The sequence below is a fragment of the Humulus lupulus genome, chromosome 4, assembly GCF_963169125.1.
Source record: "Humulus lupulus chromosome 4, drHumLupu1.1, whole genome shotgun sequence".
Classification (NCBI taxonomy): Eukaryota; Viridiplantae; Streptophyta; class Magnoliopsida; order Rosales; family Cannabaceae; genus Humulus; species Humulus lupulus.
In genome coordinates, this window is record NC_084796.1 from 167,619,402 (window position 1) to 167,638,766 (window position 19,365).

Below are 19,365 nucleotides of genomic sequence, written 5' to 3' on the forward strand. Positions count from 1 at the left end.
TGTTTAAAAACATCTAAGATGTCATTATATTGGTCGCATTTTTTAATTGGAAGTAATCTTTGTGGGAATGCGGCTTTTGAAATGAAATGATGGATTGGAGTGTCCTCATTTTAAGAGTCATTGGCATTAGAAATAGAAGATTGACTCTTTTCTTTTTCTTTTTCAACATTGGGTATGTATTCGGGTTTGCAGTGTTCTTTCCGAACCTAAGAGTTGAAATTGATTTGACTTCTCCATTATGACTAGACTTCTATCTCATATTGACCTTTTGGATTTGGGATAGGTTGACTAGGGAATGTTTCTTTTTCTCTATCAGCTAAAGCAGTAGCGAGTTGTCGTACTTGTGTCTCGAGTTTGGTCATTAATTGAGACTGATTTTGTAGGATTTATGGAGTGGATTGCATAAATTGTTGTAAAGTATCTTCTAAGGAAGGTTTCCTTTGTTGAGGATATGGATGATTTTGTGGGGCATGAGTTTGGTTGTCCGTGTTGTATTGGTGCCCTTGATTCATTTGAGTTTGGTTTTGTCTCCATGAAAAGTTTGGATAGTTTCTCTAATTTGGATTATAAGTGGATGAAAATGGGCTATCATTTGGTTTCCCATAAGCATGAAGAGCATTGGCCTCCTCAGAAAAGGCTTCTTGGTAGGAAGGACATGTTTGGGCATTAAGGCAAGGATTAGAACATATAGAACAAAGGTCTTTTCTTAGTTGTATTGGAGAATTTATAATTTGGCTTATGGAAAAAACTTATACTTTTCTCGCTAATTTGTCTAAGGATGTTCTTAAGTCTAATTCATCTTTTACTTCATACACACCTCCTCTTTTTGGTGAATTAGTTGACCTAGACCTAGGATCAAAGTAATTCAATTGTTGTGAATTGACACATAGATCTTCAAGGGCATCCCAAGCCTCTTGTCCTAAAAATTTAAAAAAAATTTGGGTATGCATAGATTGAATCATTTGACGATTAGAGGGAGTCAAACCATCATAAAAATATTTTACCAATCTCCATTTTTAAAAACTATGATGAGGACATTTTAATAATAAATCTTTAAATATTTCCCAACATTCATAAAACTCTTCATTATCTTTTTGAAAAAACTCGGAGACTATCAGTTTTAGGCATAGGAAAAAATTTTAGCAATAATTTATTATAAAGTTGATCCCATGTAGTTATAGACCCCGTGGGAATGGAATTTAACCAAGCTTTTGATTTGTCTTTTAATGAAAAGGGGAATAATCTTAGTTTGATAGACTCATCAGAAAAATTTTGAAATCTAAATATAGAGATAATTTCTAAGAAATCTTTGACATGCATGTAAGGATCCTCTCTATCTAACCCATAAAAAGATGGCAACAATTGAATGATTGATGGTTTAAGCTCAAAATGGGTAGTAGAAGTGGTGTGAAAAATAATACATGAAGGAGCATTAGATGAAATAGGTGCAAAATATTCAAGCAAGGTTTTTTCAGGCACAGCATTTTCATCAACAAGAATTCTATTAATATTAGCAATTTTCTCGATGATGCTCAAATTTTTACTAACACTTTCAATTTCAAACAAAGATAAACATATTTTTACTAATCGATTTTATAATTACGTTCCCAATGATGCATACAATTTTCACAAATAAGGCGACAAAGATAATCTCAAGCAAAAAAAAATTTGATGTGGAAGATCAGTAAGAACCACAACCATAGAGCATACTTAGAATTCTTAGAGATTTCTCAATAATATAATTTTTATGGTTTACTTGTCCCCAGACCTATTTGATTCCACTTACTCGCACACTACTAACAACTCCTCGAGGTTAATTAGTAGAGGTGGATTGAGAATTTTGTTCAAATTTCCTTTAAGCAAAGATTGCTTATGGTGAAAGGACAAGATTTAGGTTTTTTTTTTTCATATATTTTTCACAATTACACAATTACAAAATAATATGATAATAGAAATAAAATAGGGCAAAATAAATAATTTTAACTAAAATTGAACAAAAGTTGGGAGGCATAGCATGCCATCAACCATAACAAAAATAAAAAATAAATAAAAACTAGGAGGCACAAGTGCCATCAACTAAAGAAAAGAGTTGGGAGGCATAGTATGCCGTCAACCATAAAGAAAATAAAGCAAAAACTAGGAGGCAAAAGTGTCCTTCAACTAGTAAATATGCACAAAAATATTACAACAAATATAAATAAAGTAAATTACAACAAAAGTAAGGAAGCACAAGTGTCGTCAACTTACACAAATGTAGCAAAAATAAAAATATTACAAAAAAAGTAAATAAAAATAAAAATTAGGAGGCACAAGTGTCGTCAACTAAAAAATTTAATAATAGAAAGCATAAGTATAAATATATATATAATTTTTTTATGGGTAGTAGAACTGTCTAAAATTTTCTTCTTATCCATTTTTAGTTATATATATATTTGTATATACATTTTTTTAAGTGCAAAAGTTAAATAACTAGTAGAAGAATTCACTAACCTTGAGATAAATTTCGTTTCTTTTCTTGCAACTTCCCGACAACGGAGCCACAAACTTGATGGACCTAAAATGGGTACGTCTTAAATATTTAAATCGCAAGCGCACGAATCGTATATATAGTATAGAGTTCATGTAAGCAAGGATGTCGAACCCAAAGGAGTTGTCTAAAATAAAAAAGAAAACTTTTTTAAACCAACATTAATAAACTCTAACCTAGTTCCAAAGATTGATGATGAGATATTGTGACAAGAAAATTAGATAAAGACAATAATAAAGAAATTAAAGACAATATATATAACTAAATTAATAATTGTAAACAAAATGGTAGAAGAAAGATTATTAAGATAATAAAATCCACAAAATATAAGTTCAATAATATTTATAAGTGCATTGATTCCCAAGTTTTAGTAATCGTAGAAATTAATCAAACCATCACTTATTCAAATTAGATATTCTATTTAAGCACAAGTTTTTATAGAAATATAGGATCTATCTTCACTTTTTAAGATATAATTTCAAAGTATTTAGTGTGAGCCAATCTAAAGAAACAACAAATAAATCAATGAATAATATTTATAAGGCAAAACATAATATTTTTGTTCTAAGCATTTGATGTGCACAATTTAATGGCACACCTTAATCAAAGAATATTATTATTTTGCACTAATGAAGAACAAAGTGTAGATATGTGTTAACAATAAAAAATACATGATATTGAAGATGAAAGAAGATATTTGAAGAAGAAAAATCCATAAACTTTGTTGCACAAAGGAGAAATCAAGATATAAAATAAACATTATTTAGTTACATATTGTTTCATCATCACCTTAATAATCTTAAAAAGATTAAAAACTCATAACTAGAATAGAAATTACAAAACAAACAGAATACGTACTTGAAAAGTGTTCTTGAAAAACACTAAAATGGAGGAGAGAATGGTAGAAAAGATGATAGTAACAAAAAATATAGCCCTTAAAATGGTCTTGAAATTACATATTTATATCCAAAATGAGATTATTAAAATAATCAAATTTAAATGAATTAAATTGATTAGATTAATTTAATTAATAATAATATGGTAAGTAGGGTTAAATTCTAGGGTGTCATGATGAAATTTGTAGAAAAATTGGTTAAAAAATTGGCATTTTTAGACATTGTGGGACAAGGGGACCATGTTGGGATCAAGGAGAAAATGGTAGGTGGAGGCTAGGTTGGTAGGCGGCTGGGCCATGTGGGTTGTTGGGCGCAGGCCCAAGTGGGGAGGAGGCGGCTGGAGAGGGCTTCGAGCTGGGCTGGTGGCATGGGCCTAGGGCGTGGGCTTGGGAGGCAGCTGGGAGGCGCGGGCCTGGCTGGCCAGGCATGGGCCTAGGGTGCGAGTCCAGGTTGGTGCGAGTCAAATTGGGGCAGCTGGCGGCTAGGTTGGCAGGCAGAAATGGGCCAATCCTTTGGGCTTTTGATTTTAAAAAATGCCAATTTCCAACTTCTTTTTTCATCTTTAATTCTTTTCTTTTCTCTTCTTTTTAAAGTACCAAAATACAACATAATTCATGCAAAAATAAATTAAATTAAATCTAAACTAAACTAAATATTTTCAATTGTAAAATTTATTCCATTAATTTCTTGAAAATATTAATTAAGACTCAATTTAATTTGATGATTACGATTAATAAATGTGCACTTTTGACCACTAATCATACAACACTAATTTCAAATAATTAAACTACAATATATTAAAATAAAATATCTATAAAAACATACAAAATCTAAAAAAATTACAATAAGACTAATAGATTATAAATTACTTAAAAACTTAATAAATTACTTAAAAACTCAAAGAGTAAGCAACAATTAGCCTAAAAAAAGTGGTAAAATAACTATATTATCAAGTAGCTTCTAATGAGTTAAAACAAATGCAAAGTCCATGACCTTTTGCTATACGGGGGATAGATCTAATCAGAAACTAGCTACGGGAAAAGGAGGAGTCAAGTTTGCAGTTGTTGCAATGGATTACTTTACCAAGTGGATTGAGGCGGAACCACTGGCAACTATAACTTCAAAAAAAGTACTTGAGTTTGTGGTGAAAAATATTATCTTTAGATATGGACTACAAAAAAAGATTGTTTTAGATACAGGTACTGAGTTTGACAGTGATCTATTTACGGACTTTTGTGCAAGGCATGGTATTACAAAAATTTTCTCTACAGTATCTCATCCTCAAGCGAATGGACAAGTTGATGCTGTCAATAAAACTTTGAATGATACAATAAAGAGGTGACTCAAGCAAGCGACATGCGACTGGTCAAATATTTTACCAAAATCGCTATGGTCATATCGTACTACTGCTCACACATCAACTGGTCATACACCATTTTCCTTAGCATATGGGTGTGAAGCAATGATACTAGTTGAGTTGACTTCCCCATCACATTGAGGAAGTACATATGACCAAGCTCAGAATCATCAATTGTTGGCTGAAACTCTTGACTTGATCGATGAACGATGATAGCAATCGAAATTGCAGATAGCTATTTACCAACAAAAATTTGCTCGATATTTTAACTCTCGAGTCAATGAAAGAAAGTTTGCATCAGGAGATCTAGTCTTGCCACAAGTGTTCCAAAACACTAAGGATCCAACAACAGGAGTTTTGGGGCCCAACTTGGAAGGATTGTACCTGATCGTAGATGTTTTACAACCAAGCACATACAAACTTGGTCAATTAAACAGTGAGCTGGTCGCAAGATATTGAAATGGTGAACATCTTAGAAAATAGTATCAATGATAACTATGATCAATAACACTGGTCATAAGGCACATATTTGCCCATTTTTCACGACTAGTGTATTTCTTATTTTTGTTGTAAAGGCACATTTTTGCCCATTTTTGTAATAACCAATTATTTCCTAGGCTAATTATGTTTACTTGGTTGAAAGGCACGATTATGCCCTTTTTAAATGACCATTCATTTAATAAGATTCAATTTAATATTTTTTCATTCAAAAACATTCATTGCTCGTACGAATTTTTATGATTCAATAGACACAACTTTGTCCATTTTATTACGAGTTATTTACAATGGAGTGTGCTTGACACATTCAAATTTTGTCAATTTTTGTTACTTTTAACAAGTATTGCTTAACATGTGTGAGTTTTCCTAAAAGTGTAATGCTTTATGAATATTATTGCAAGCAGCAGGATTAGCTTGAACGGGCCTGGTTATTTGGCAAGTGACCAAGGACTTACCTCCTCGATCACTTGGGGGCATATAGGGTATACATACTCACATTAGCAAAAGAGTAAAAATCATAACTGAGTAATACTTAGAAATTTTTTATGATTCATAAAGTAGTGTGCTTTGTTCAAAAAGAACCTAGAAATTAAAAACTTTGCTTGTTCACATGAGCAGAGAAGTTAGAAATCTTATATAGCAATTAACTATGATATCTAGTCAAAATTAACAAGCAGCATAATATATGTAATGCAAGAAAAATATTACACAAAATACCCGAGATTAAAAATTGCTCAGATAGGCAATGTTTTTACACCACGAACATTATTGCTCGAGTGATCCAAAGTTAAAAGAAAGAAAAATAAAAAAGGAAACATCATTGGACGATCACATCCTTCTCGAAATCCTCACGAGATTGTTTGCCATCCAGATTCAAGGAGATTTCTGGCCCATGAGTCTCCAGAATAGCAGCCTCAGTAGATTCAACAGCCTCACGAGCGAGGCATCTGGAAATCTCCTTCTCTCGGAGCCCAGCATGCAGGTACTCAAAATCCTTCTCCTTATTGTTTTTCCAAAGCATGAAAAAACAATTGAAGGTGGCATTCTTGAATCTATACATATCCAAGGATTATTTCTCTTTTTGCTGAGAAAGTTCCTCCTCAAGCCTATTTATCCACTACCCGCTATCCTTTTGCTTCTTCTCATGCTCCTCGAGGAGGCAAGTCTGTTTTGTCTCCTTCTCCTGGAGAGATTTAATAACTTGGCTCTTCCCCTGAATCTCGGTGATCTTTTTCTATAGATCCTTATAGAGCTCCTTAGACGCTTCATGGTTCTTTTTATTGGTCTCTTTGAATTTCTCTAAAGTGGCCCTAGTCTTCTTCAACTCATGGGCAACTGCCCTTGCTCGAGGACGAGTGTGGGTGAGCGTCATTACACCCTGAAAAATTAAAAGAATTAGATGCGAGCATCAAACTTTAATCAAATACATGAGAAATAATAATCAAAGAGCTTACTGACAACACCTCTTAGATAGCCCTTCCAAAGGCTGCATCCACGAGGGTCTCCTTGGGGATAGCGAAGGCCTCAACACTTAAGCGATGGTGAGAAAACTTTGTCGTATGGTTGCCAATTTCTTTAGCCGCGGTCTTAAGCTTCTCAAGTATGATCTAAGAGGTGCTGGGATCAACTGCTAAGAGAGCATGAGAGCTGCTCATAGGTGGTGGCATTTAATCGCTGGGAGGAGGAGCCTGCTTGATGAAGGCAGAATTGATGGAGCAGGAGGATCCTGCCTAGGCTACTTGGCCAAAGGCTGGTCTTTGCTCGACCTGACGTTAGTAGGGGTTTTTCTTTTTGTCACTCTTCTGATCGAGGTAGGAGGAAAGGCTGAAACGTATAGCTCAAAGATCTCATAATCTAACATGACTATAATCAAGAGCATTTATGTTTCAAAAAATTCAAGGAAATATAAAAGAAAAACAAGTAGAACAACTATAAAGTAATCATGGTACTCATATCTACACTACTGTTCGAGCAGGGTCAATAAAAAAGCCTACATCAACATTTAGCTACCGGTGATGTTATACTGTGATTTAAATTAGTACTTGGGATTTCCTCCTCATTATCAGAAGAAGAAAAGTAGATGTTGAGAAGATCTTCATTCTCAACCAGCACTTGTTTCCCCTTATCTTTAACCTTAGAAGGTGCTGGGATTCTGGCACGAGGAGCATCTTCCTGCTCCCTTATACTTACTCCCCCTGTTATCCTCCTTGTAGGAGTAGGGGTTGCATAGGGCTGCTCATTTTTCCCCATCTCTTCACCGACTTCTTGCTCGGAGGCTCTTTCACCAGTAGCGTGTTTGATGGGGGCATCCTTGGTAGTTTGGTGGGGCTTGAGCAGGCCAACCAACCTAAGGTTTGAATTATTCACTAACAACCTACAATTTTTCTCATCGTGGGTAAGGGTGTGTAGAAAAGATGCACAATCAACTCATGCCTGAAGCCTATAGTTTCATTTTCCTACTTCCCAAACACCCATTTTCCCAGAAAATCAACAATTTTTCTAGAAAAAATTTATATTTTCACAAATTGGTCAAAAACACCAAGAACCTGAAATGAAAAGTTTACGACTACCACATATTTTGTAAGAAATTACAAAGGAAAAAAGTTACACAAGAGAATGATTGAGAAAGTTACTTGTATGATGATCTTGAAGAGGCACTTGATGCAAAATTTAATTGAAGATCAAGAGGTTGGAAGCAAGAACTTAGGGTTTGAGAGGGATTTTGAAGAAAGAGAATGTTTGAAAAATTGGAAAAAGGTGAAGAGGATAGGAAAAGGCAAAGCTATATATAGCCCCTGCCCGCATTCGAGTAGCTGGCATCATCAAGGACTAATTCATCATGGTTTTTTCAGATGATGTGATGTCATTTGCATTGATAGTTGAACAATCATATCTTTTTATTAAATGAAACTCATCATTGCCCTATTTGATGTAACCAATACACGCATGGGAAAGACAAAACCGCTACTTACTTTATAAAAACGTGGCATCATTGCTTGTAAAAGTGGTGCATCATTTTTTAGTGTGTCAAAATTTAAAAAGGTACCAGCCTGGTCGAATCGGCAAGGACTGGTCAAAATACTTGAGTTGCTTGAGTGTGCTCTATTAACACGAAGGGAGCTATCCACCTTGAAGAGATTAAAGTTACACAAACATTGTTGGTCGAATATAATCGCATACTTGAATGTCTATTGACCACTTAAGGTTGCTCGAAGATGGATCCTGCTGGTAGGACGTGTCAGATAACAAGATTGATCCTAATTTCAAGGGATATTTATGTAATCGATATTTAAATGTAATTGTTGTATTATTTTAAATATGTAATTAGTTTTAATAATCTCACACTACACATATATGGCCTAGATCATGCTTGTAAGGCCCATGGCGAACTAATGGACTCTATAAATAGAGATCTCTCACCATCATAATTTTCTTATCCGCATTTTACATACAAAATCCCTATCAAATTTTATTCTCTCTTAGACTTAGGAAACTTAGTTGAACCTTGTTCTTCTTGTTCTTGAATCTGAGACCTTCTTGTTTAAACAAAGTGCAAGTGGACGTAGATCATTACTAACTCTTGGGGTCGAACCACTATAAATTATTTGTGTCGTTTTACTTGAATTCAGCTATTTAAATTATTTACTGTCGTTTAAATTGACTCGTTGACCAGAATGTTGGTCAACACTGTGTAATCAGCTTCCTCTCCCCCATTATAGTTTTTGATAGGTGTCATATGTCGTATCAAATTTAAATATATTTTTTATTCACCTATACCAACAACTTTAGTATAGCGGTAAATAAAGGTCGAACCCATGAGAACTATGATCAAACTATTATTCAAAATAACAACTAAACATAAATTAGATAGGGATTTTATTTTTTAAACTGAAACATAAAATAAAATAATGATCAAAGATTATATAACTAAGGATAGAACTATATTAAAGAAACAGTCAAGAATTACTCTCCACATTCGACAATCAATCTATCCACAATGACGAATAATATTTCCTATTCCCAATTAAACTACTAACCCTGCATATAACACTTATGCAATCAATTATCCCAGTTTCCCTATTATAATTAATTAAAGCTAATCGCTCTTAATTAACCATATTTACCCAGCAATAAACACATTAAGCGCGAGATCTATTTAACCTAGTAAAAGCATTACACTCTATGGAAACAATATAATCTAGGCAACAAACTCATTAAGCATGCAATTCATTTAACCTAGGCTCTATTTTTCATCACAATCAAAATACTTGTCACAATATCCTAATTGCAATTTATCACTCTACTTAGAATCCTAAGATGATAGTAGAACAATGCAAAACCCTAATTAGTGGCCATCTGAACAAGATTTTACAAGATTCATAACATTTAAATAGAAAAGTAGAAGCAATTTAATAGGGAATAAAAGTAATAAAATTCATCAATGCATTCAAGATCTCATGTCTAGTATTTTGAAATAAACCTCAACTATAAAGAAAACTACTCCATAATCACATTCATACTCATAAACATAAATATTCAATGAAAATGAAAAAAAGTTTTGAGAGAATGAAAAACTAGATTGAAGAATGTTTATGTTGATGTCTTTTCTCCTCCTCTGCTACTCTAGCCTCTAAAATTCTCAATCCAAAGTTGTATTCAAAGTTAACCCTAGTCCCTTTTATAGCCCAATAAAAATTACATTTAAAAATTAAAATTTTGAGAAAAATGCTATCGTAGGTCGCGACCATTGACTACTAGTGGCCGCGACCACACGATGTTTCTGAGTAGGCTACGCATAGCGGCTGCAGCCAGAGATTGTGGTGGTCGCGGCCACTACTCTTTGAATCCCAGGCCGCGGCCAGCGAATGTTGGTCGCCACAGCCATAGCCCCAAATCTGCTCACGTGCCTTTTCTTTGTAATCTTCAACTTTAAGCTCAAACCTCTGGTTTAGGTACTTATAAAACACTTCAAACTTGTTCCAACCTTTAGTTTCTCGAGTCCTGTCATTGCACATCCATTCCTAACCACGAGTATAATAATATCTAAGAATACCTAAAAACACTTGAAATTAACATTATCTAATTGTGAAAGGATAACAAATATAATATCCAAAATACCCTTATCAAATTTCCGCACACTTAGACTTTGCTAGTCCGTTATCAAACCAACTAATAAAACTAAAAACTAAACAAATAAAAATGTAAGCAATGGTTTTGATAAAAGAATTAGTTGTCTCAAAAATTTATCAACCAAATATGTTATAAGAAAATTTCGAATTCCACATTGCTAAGAATTTCAACTCAATGTCTAGTCACCACATAAACTTGATCTATTTATGATTATGCGCAATTAAACATACAAAATCACAAACATTTGAATCAATTTACACATGCCATAATATATTTTAAAGTTTCATATATAATAATATCTTCATGAAAAACACATAGACATTAACCAATTGTTCTCCACTAATGTAAACACACATAATCAAGAATCAAAAGGTCTTTAAAAGCTTGTAATTTAAGGCTAAGGTTGAAGGTAGATGAAAAAGGAATATTTAAGCTTAAATCACACAATATCCTATATATTTTTTGATTATCTATATCTTCTGAAAAACTTCCCATACAATTAAAAAAAAATACATAGTCTCTCCCTTTCATTCTTTTCATATTGATCTTACTATTTCCACCACACTTATACAATTGCATTTTTTTTTCCTTTTTCAATATTTCTCTATGCATATTTTTTCTCTATTTTTTTTTTCAATTCAACTCATTGGAAGAAATAGTAGATCATATACTTTCACAATATAATCCAACAAACCAATACAACTTCCCCTTCTTACAAACCCTAACCCAACCCACCAAATCAAACAATCATATAAAACTATGTTGTAATAGGTCACAAAAAGGATAAAAAAAATTAAGCTGCAAAAGGCTTAGATATTGGCTTATAAAAGAAAAAGATTAGTCATTATGGCTCAAAATGGAAAACTAGGATAATCAATTTCATAGGTAAGCTTGAAAGGCTCAAATGATCCAAAGAACATGCCTTAATCATCTTCCTAATCGTGTGTACATAGGATTTTGCCTCAAACAATTTATCAATGGTTTCTAGAGTGGGGGAGACTATAGATAAGATGACAGCATGCATAAATATCCCCAAACAATAGTGAAAAGGTAAATCTAATTGTGCACACATTATGTTTAAAAATCCAAGATCAAGCTTAAGTAACAACCACACAAGAGTTAAGCACACAATTCATGCATGATTCATCAATTTCCTCAGAGTAGTCTCATCTCAATGAGAAGTTTTATCATTTACAGACAACTTTCAACACAACCATGCTTATGACAACCTAGAACAAACTGAAAATGAAAAAAAAATGGCATAAAAACAACGCAACATAATAAAAATAAAAACAAAGCAGTTAAGTTTTAGTTGTTCCCTTCCCCCACACTTAAACATGTCATTGTCCTCAATGAAAAATAAAAGAAAAGAAAAAGAAAAAGAAAAACTCCCTCAAGTGAACTAAATGCTCATTCATCAGGCATATCTACATGATCATCTTCAGCAACCACCTCATTCTCGTCATCTTGCATCATGGGAATAGGTGGAGGATACGGCTGGAACCTTTGTGGTGTAGGTGGATAGTTTTCCATCTCCATACCAAGGTGCGTTGTTGGTATGCTTGGAATTCAGTACAATGAGCATGCAACTATTGAGAGGTATTGTAGAGAGATTCCTCCAAAAGTGTCATACGGTCCGCCAAGGTCATATTTTTTGTTGATGGTAGTGGCCTAGCCTAAGTTTGAAAATATGAGCTCGCCCCAACAGTCTCAGTGCAGCTCGCCCCAGCAATGTCAGTGACCTTGAAGCAAGTGATGGATGATCTATTCAATATATGCATAGGCTGAAACAAAGGCTTAAAAGGATCCCATTTAACACCAGCTTTAGCACACATGGTAGTAATGAAATGAGGATGGTGGAACCCCTTAGAGACATGTCTGAAACTGTTCTGAATGGAGGACTTGATTATGCACCCCACATCAATTGTTTTCCCCTTCAAGATGGCATATAAAAGTATGGCAGTATCCACATTCACATCACTGACATGTTTAGTTGGAAAGAACTTTGCATTGATAAACTTATGCCATGCTTTTCAATAACTCCCACCGCCTCTTGCTTAAACTTAATAGGATGACCTGTCTCAGCTAAGATCCATTGGGTGTTCGGTTTGCACAGAAATTGGATGATCTCATCAAAGTCGGGATTGTCAACTGTTTGGCTATACTCATCATTTTCTGTGCTAGGAAGCCCATAAAATTGGTTTATGGTCGCACTTGAAAATTCACATTGACCCCTCTCACTGTAGCCATAGCTATGACTTGAGAAATTCCATTGGCATAAAACTCTCTTACCATATGGATTACTGCAGCATCGGGTTGATAGCAAAATTTATTTTCTCAAACTACTCCACAATGGATGGATACTCATGATGAACTTCCATATCAAACCCCCTCTCTTCAATCATCGTTTTCTGCTTCACTACCGCATCTTGATAGTGTTTGAATGCCTCATCAAAATAAATTTTTTGGCATCAAATTGAACCCCACATGAGGAAGCACCTTTGGTATTCTTTCTAGATCTCTTTGGTGCCCTTCTTCACTTCAAAACTCAGTAGCAAGCTTCCTTTAACAAAAATAATCAAGCACTAGGAGAATAATTCAAGATACCCAAAAGTATCAATTCAAACTCCTCTAACTACACCAACCAAATATCAACTAAGTAATTAAATGCATCTTCTTCAAAAATATTAAACCAATTCCCCTTAAAACTCAATCACACTTCTCTTAGAACTTTTATCAAACACTTAGTAGGCATGAGCTAATCCAAGAGTTGAAAATTATGTTGTAGTAATCCAATCTCCCCAAAATTTAGATTATCACTCATACAACAACATAAACACTTAATCCAAGCCAATGATCACAATAGATAAGTAATTCATCCACCAAAAATTATATAATTAAAATGCCCCAATTCTTGTTCTTCAATATGCAAAACCCAAATATAAAATAATGAAGAGAAACTACTTACTTGTAATTGAGAATAGAAAGTCTTTCAAGCTTGATTGTTCCAATTAATCACCTTAAAACCATTTGGCCCCAAAACATATATTTTTTTTCATGATTTTCACAGTTCTAAAATAAATAAAAATATTAAAACTAAGTTCAAAAAGAAAAAATTACATGGAAAAATAAATTAAACAAAAATGTCATAAAGTACATAAACTTTGGCTAAGTTCAACGTCGCTAGCTCGATGTAAAACCTTTTCATACCTCATCAATATAAACAGGATCGAAGAGGTGAATAACAGTAACTTGTTCCTCCTTGAAAGACTCATAATAAGGCTTCAATATATGGCCATTAACCTTGAGTATTTTTCCCGTTGATGGACTTGAAATTTCTACCACTCCATGAGGACAATGGTGTACCACTATAAATGGTCCAACCCATCAGGATTTCAACTTACCTGAAAAGAGTTTAAGACAGGAATGATACAATAACACTTTCTGTCCCATGTCAAATGTTTTCCAAATAATTCTATTTCGATCATGAAAGGCCTTGGTCTTTTCTTTGTAAATCTTAGAGCTCTCATAATCATCATTACGAATTTCCTCTAGCTCTTGTAATTGCGGCATTCTTTGGAAAAAAAATTACATGGAAAAATAAATTAAACAAAAATGTCTTAAAAAAAAAATAAAGTACATAAACTTTGGCTAAGTTTAATGTTGTTAGCTCGACGTAAAACCTTTTCATACCTCATAAATGTATTTCAGATCGAAGAGGTGAATCACAGTAACTTGTTCCTCCTCGAAAGACTCATAATAAGGCTTCAATCTCTGGCCATTAACCTTGAGTATTTTTCCCGTTGACAGACTTAAAATTTCTACCGCTCCATGAGTAGTGTACCACTATGAATGGTCCAACCCATCGGTATTGCAACTTACCCGGAGAGAGTTTAAGACAAGAATGGTACAATAATACTTTCTGTCCCACATCAAACGTTTTCTGAATAATTCTATTTCGATCATGACAGGCCTTGGTTTTTTCTTTGTAAATCTTAGAGCTCTCATAATCATCATTATGAATTTCCTTCAGCTCTTGTAAATGCAGCATTCTTTGTTGGCCTGCATTTTCCATCTCCATGTTACACTTTTTCACAGCCCACCAAGCTTTATGCTCTAATTCAACCAGTAAATGGCAAGGCTTTCCATAGACCAACCGGTAAGGCGACATACCAAGCAGTGTCTTGTATGCCGTGCGATATGCCCATGAGCATCATCTAGTCTTACACTTCAATCCTTTCTATTTGGATTCACCGTCTTTTCAAGAATAGACTTGACTTCTCTATTCGATATCTCGGCTTAGCCATTTGCTTGTGGATGGTAGGCAGTGGTTACTTTATGAGTCACTTGATAGCATTGAAATAAAGCTTCAATAGTTTTATTGTAGAAACGAGTACCTGGATCACTAATTATTGCCCTTGGAGTGAAAAATCTCACAAAGATATTTGATCTAATGAACTCAACCACTGTTTTAGAATTATCCGCTTTAGTTTCTTTTGCTTCGACCCACTTAGACACGTAATCCACTGCTAAATGAATATACTCAAAATTGAATGACGATGGAAATGGTCCCATAAAATCAATGCCCCATACATCAAAAATCTCAATAATAAGTATGGGAGTTTGGGCCATTTGATCCCTAGCAGTCATATTACCAACTCCTTAACAGCGGTCACATGCCTTGTAATATGCATATGAATATTTAAAGATTATAGGCCAATAAAAACCATTGTCCAGTACTTTATGGGCTGTTCTTTTTGGTCCAAAAGGACCTCCACAAGCATGAGAATGTGAGAAAGCAAGGATAGATTGAAATTCAGAATCGGGAACACACATTCGAATGACTTGATCAGCGCAATGTTTCCATAAATAAGGCTAGTCCCAAATGTAGAACTTAGCAACATGCTTAATCTTGTTCTTTTGAGCTTGTGTAAGGTCTCCGGGTAACTCTTTAGTGGCCAAATAGTTAACAATGTCAGCAAACCATGGAGTAACTTCTTTAAGAGCTAGGAGTTGTTCATTAGGAAATTTTTCATTTAATTGCATGTTCTCTTCATCCTGAATAAGTCTACTTAAATGATCAGCCACAAACTTTTCAGACCCTCTTGTATCTTTTATTTCAAGATCAAATTCTTGAAGGAGTAAAATCCACTGAATGAGTCTAGGCTTCGCTTCTTTCCTAGCTAGTAAATATTTAAGAGTTGCATGGTCAGTGTAACCAATAACTTTAGTTCCAATCAAGTAACACCGAAACTTTTCAAGAGCAAAGATGACCTCTAAAAGATCTTTCTCCATAGTAGAGTAATTCAACTAAGCATCATTAAGAGTCTGAGAGGCATAGTATATAACATGAGGAAACTTACTAACTCTTTGCCCAAGGATCGCTCCTACTGCATAATCACTAGCGTCACACATTATTTTCTGATGAAGTGAGAGTGCTGGGTAGATGATGGCCCCAACCCCTTCAATTTGCGGCCCAATCCTCGCACTGTGCCTTCGACCTAGTACATTTTGTAGCACCTCCACCTGATCAAGTGTTGTCGAACCATCATCATTGGAAGCGAAAGTGGATGGTTGCTGAGTTTGTAATTCAAAATCAACGTTCAGTTTTTCCTGTTTTAAGAAACGTTAGAGACAAAAAAAATATATATATATAATTCTATGAATATTAAAATTCCATAATTTAACTTACATAATCTTGGCAAGCATTGTTGTTCAAAATGTTTTTTTTTCTTTCTTCCAATGGTACTCCTTCCATGATTGAATAAGGTGTGGGTTAACCTAAAAATATAAACCAAATGTTAGAAAATATATAATTTAAAAGAAGATAATTATGATGACATTTTCACTTACTCTTTCGTGACAAATGGCCGCCAACGATTTTGTACCTAGCATTGTAGGATATTTCTACTTTTTTTCTATTTTCCGTGTTCTTTAGGGAGCGTGCAATAAATTTGGACTTGTAAATAACTGGCAAATCTCCTTCAACTGCTTCCTATTAACATCCTTGGTTGTGTTGACGAGAACCTTGTCCCAATTCTCTGGAGCTTTGTAGTATTTCTCGAAATGCGATTGTATTTCTGTTTTGTTATCATTGTATTGATCATTCATCTCTCGATCGAGACCCTCGTGTAATCCTCAAGACCATCGATTTGATAATACCACTACATTATAAAATAAGCATATTAAAAATATGCTATATTAAAGACACATTTAAAAAAATTAATTGAATAAATTATTTAGCTTGATCATGTTAAGGAATTGGTCCTAGTACTGTTGAGGCACTAATTCCCATGAATCGTAATGTCCGAGAGCCTTCAAAGTGACTTGGGTACCCACAAGGCAGACAAAAGGAGCATGCTCGCCACAACCAATCTTGTATGTTCGTTGGTCAAACACTACTTCTAATGGTTTTCCATTTTCTCGTCGTCTGTCATCTAGATATTTTCCAAATGAAGTGCCATGACCATTTTTCTTAGTTAGGGCTATTGTATTTATTTTGAATAACAATAAGGAGAAAATTAATATAGTTATGATAAACACATTAGCGAAATAACAAAAAGAAAATAAATTATTTGACTTGCATGAAGTTGGGATCCTAGTAGGATCTGGTGGAGGATCACCGCCAGTGTCTCAACCATGGGCTCCATCCACATTTGTTGACAATTGCTAACACGACAATAATTTAACTTATCTATTTTGAAATTTAAATAATATTTATAATTAATTTTATAATGAGTCTTATTTTAATTCATTAGTTAGTTTGGAGCATGCTACTTGGAAACATATTTTTTATTTCTTAATATATATAATTTTTTTTACAGATGTAGAAAACTAAGTATAATAGTCACTATCATCACTAATTAAATTAACATCTATCTGGGACACTTGATCGGTATTATCATCACTAAGGTCTACCATAAATTTATCCTCATCATTTGCTTCTTCTACGTCATCCACCATATCATCTTCATCATCATTAATAAAACCATCATCATCCTAAATAATAGAAGAAGGTCGATGGGCAGTGTCAACTTGTGTTGCTTGTTAATCAGATTGTTGCACAACCAACTCTCTAAAATCCATAGAAAATACAAAATTAGATGAGTTATTGTCATGTACAACATCAATATCAGAAATTATTTTTGAAGCATTTGGAATGTTCCAAACTTATCGATGATTCACTTCTTGAACCACTTTCTAATATCATCCTCTAACAAAATCATCGAGATAGAAAACCTGCTTTGTTTGCTAGCTAGTATGTATGGCTCATCTTTATACCATTCACCGCTGACATTGATACTACTAATATTATTTTTAGTAATTGTTTTCTTCTTTTTTGGATATGTGTTGAACAATTTACATCGAAACAATACCACCGAATAGTTAAAACCTTCTATCCCAACAACAAACACTCTATTATGTTTAGTAGTTCAATTTTGATATCGATTGTATGAAACAAATCGAACCCCATTCACTATACATGCTTGATAGGAGTAGGCCAACAGATTCAACCTAGATGCTAAAGCTAGCAATCCATCGGCATACTCTAATGACCTGAGTTAGTACAAGTCATAAATCTAAAAAAAGGGATACATATTAGAATGAGAAATTTAAACGACAAAGAATGTCACTTGCAGCAAACAATTTTCTAAGTACAAATTACATTCTTATGAAACCATGAATGAAAATCTTTCTTTTGTAACAATTTATGATCAGCACTCAGATCCCTTTGTTGCACCTTAATAAGGCGTCCCCTGCTAATCAACAATGTTAAGATTATAGTTGGAACATATTGGAATATGAACAATTCAATATTGAATTTTAATTAACTTACTCTAAATACGCTTGAGTTTTAGGAGAATTATCCAATATGAACACTCAGTTGTGTTCCGAGTCTTGTCGTCGAGGGACACATGAGTTCCCTTACTAAGTGGAAGACATTGAGATTCAAACACTGTGAAGTGTTACTTCACATATGCTACATCTTTATTTCGATCATGTTGATTAAATTTTGTTTCCACGCCTTTAAAATACATTGAACAAAATGTCAAAGCCTCTTCTGCAACATATCCTTCTGTCATGGACCCTTGTAGATGAGTTTTATTCCTGATGTAGTTTTTTAATCTTTTTTCATGTACCTAACTCATAAATACGAGGCCTCCCAATATAGCTTCATCAAGAAAATGCAACACTAGATGGATCATTGTGTCAAAGCATGCTAGATAGATCTTTCATAAAATGATAATCAAGTCATTTTTGCTTTCTCCATATTGTGTACATTCAGTATCCTAGACCACAATTGTTTGACGAAATTGCATAATTCTACAATGGTGATTGATATAGATTCTGATATAACTTTTGAATACCTACTGCAAGTAATCATTGCATTATCACATGACAGTCATGAGACTTCAACACAACAATGCTTGAGTCATTATCAGTGACTTTTTTCTTCAAATTAGAAAAAAAAATCCATTTGGAAGCTTTACTTCTTTGGCAAAAGTCTCACCATTGTTCAGGAGTCAAAACGTACAGAGCATGTGGCTTCAATAACCTTATATTGGCATCTTCATAAATCCACAACGATTTCCTAACACCCATATTCTTCAAATCATATCTTGCATTAGTGGTGTCCTTAGACTTATCATTATCGATCTAGGTTCCAAGGAGACTTTCATATACATTATTTCCGACATGCATCACATCTAGGTTGTGGTTTAACTGGTTTGAACTCCAATATTCAAGCTTATAGAAAATACTTTTTTCCTCAAATTACTCTCCTCTGCACCTCGTTTGCCCTTCACTCCCCCAAATCCATCACGCTTACCAAGAACTTGAGGCGGCAAAGCATTGACTTGTTCTAAGATTTGTTGACAAGAGAACGTCTTCTCTCAAATTTTTCGTTAAATTCTGTGTCCTTTCTATACTTATGATTACTCCTCAAGAATTGCCTA

At 34.0% G+C, this 19,365-nt stretch overlaps 1 non-coding gene across 1 annotated transcript; it reads left to right on the plus strand.

The window, feature by feature from the left end:
• Positions 1-1,020: 1,020 nt before the first annotated feature.
• Positions 1,021-1,128, plus strand: LOC133833649 (small nucleolar RNA R71). The gene has a single exon (XR_009893018.1). It is a non-coding gene; the product is annotated as a small nucleolar RNA R71 (small nucleolar RNA).
• Positions 1,129-19,365: the final 18,237 nt, after the last annotated feature.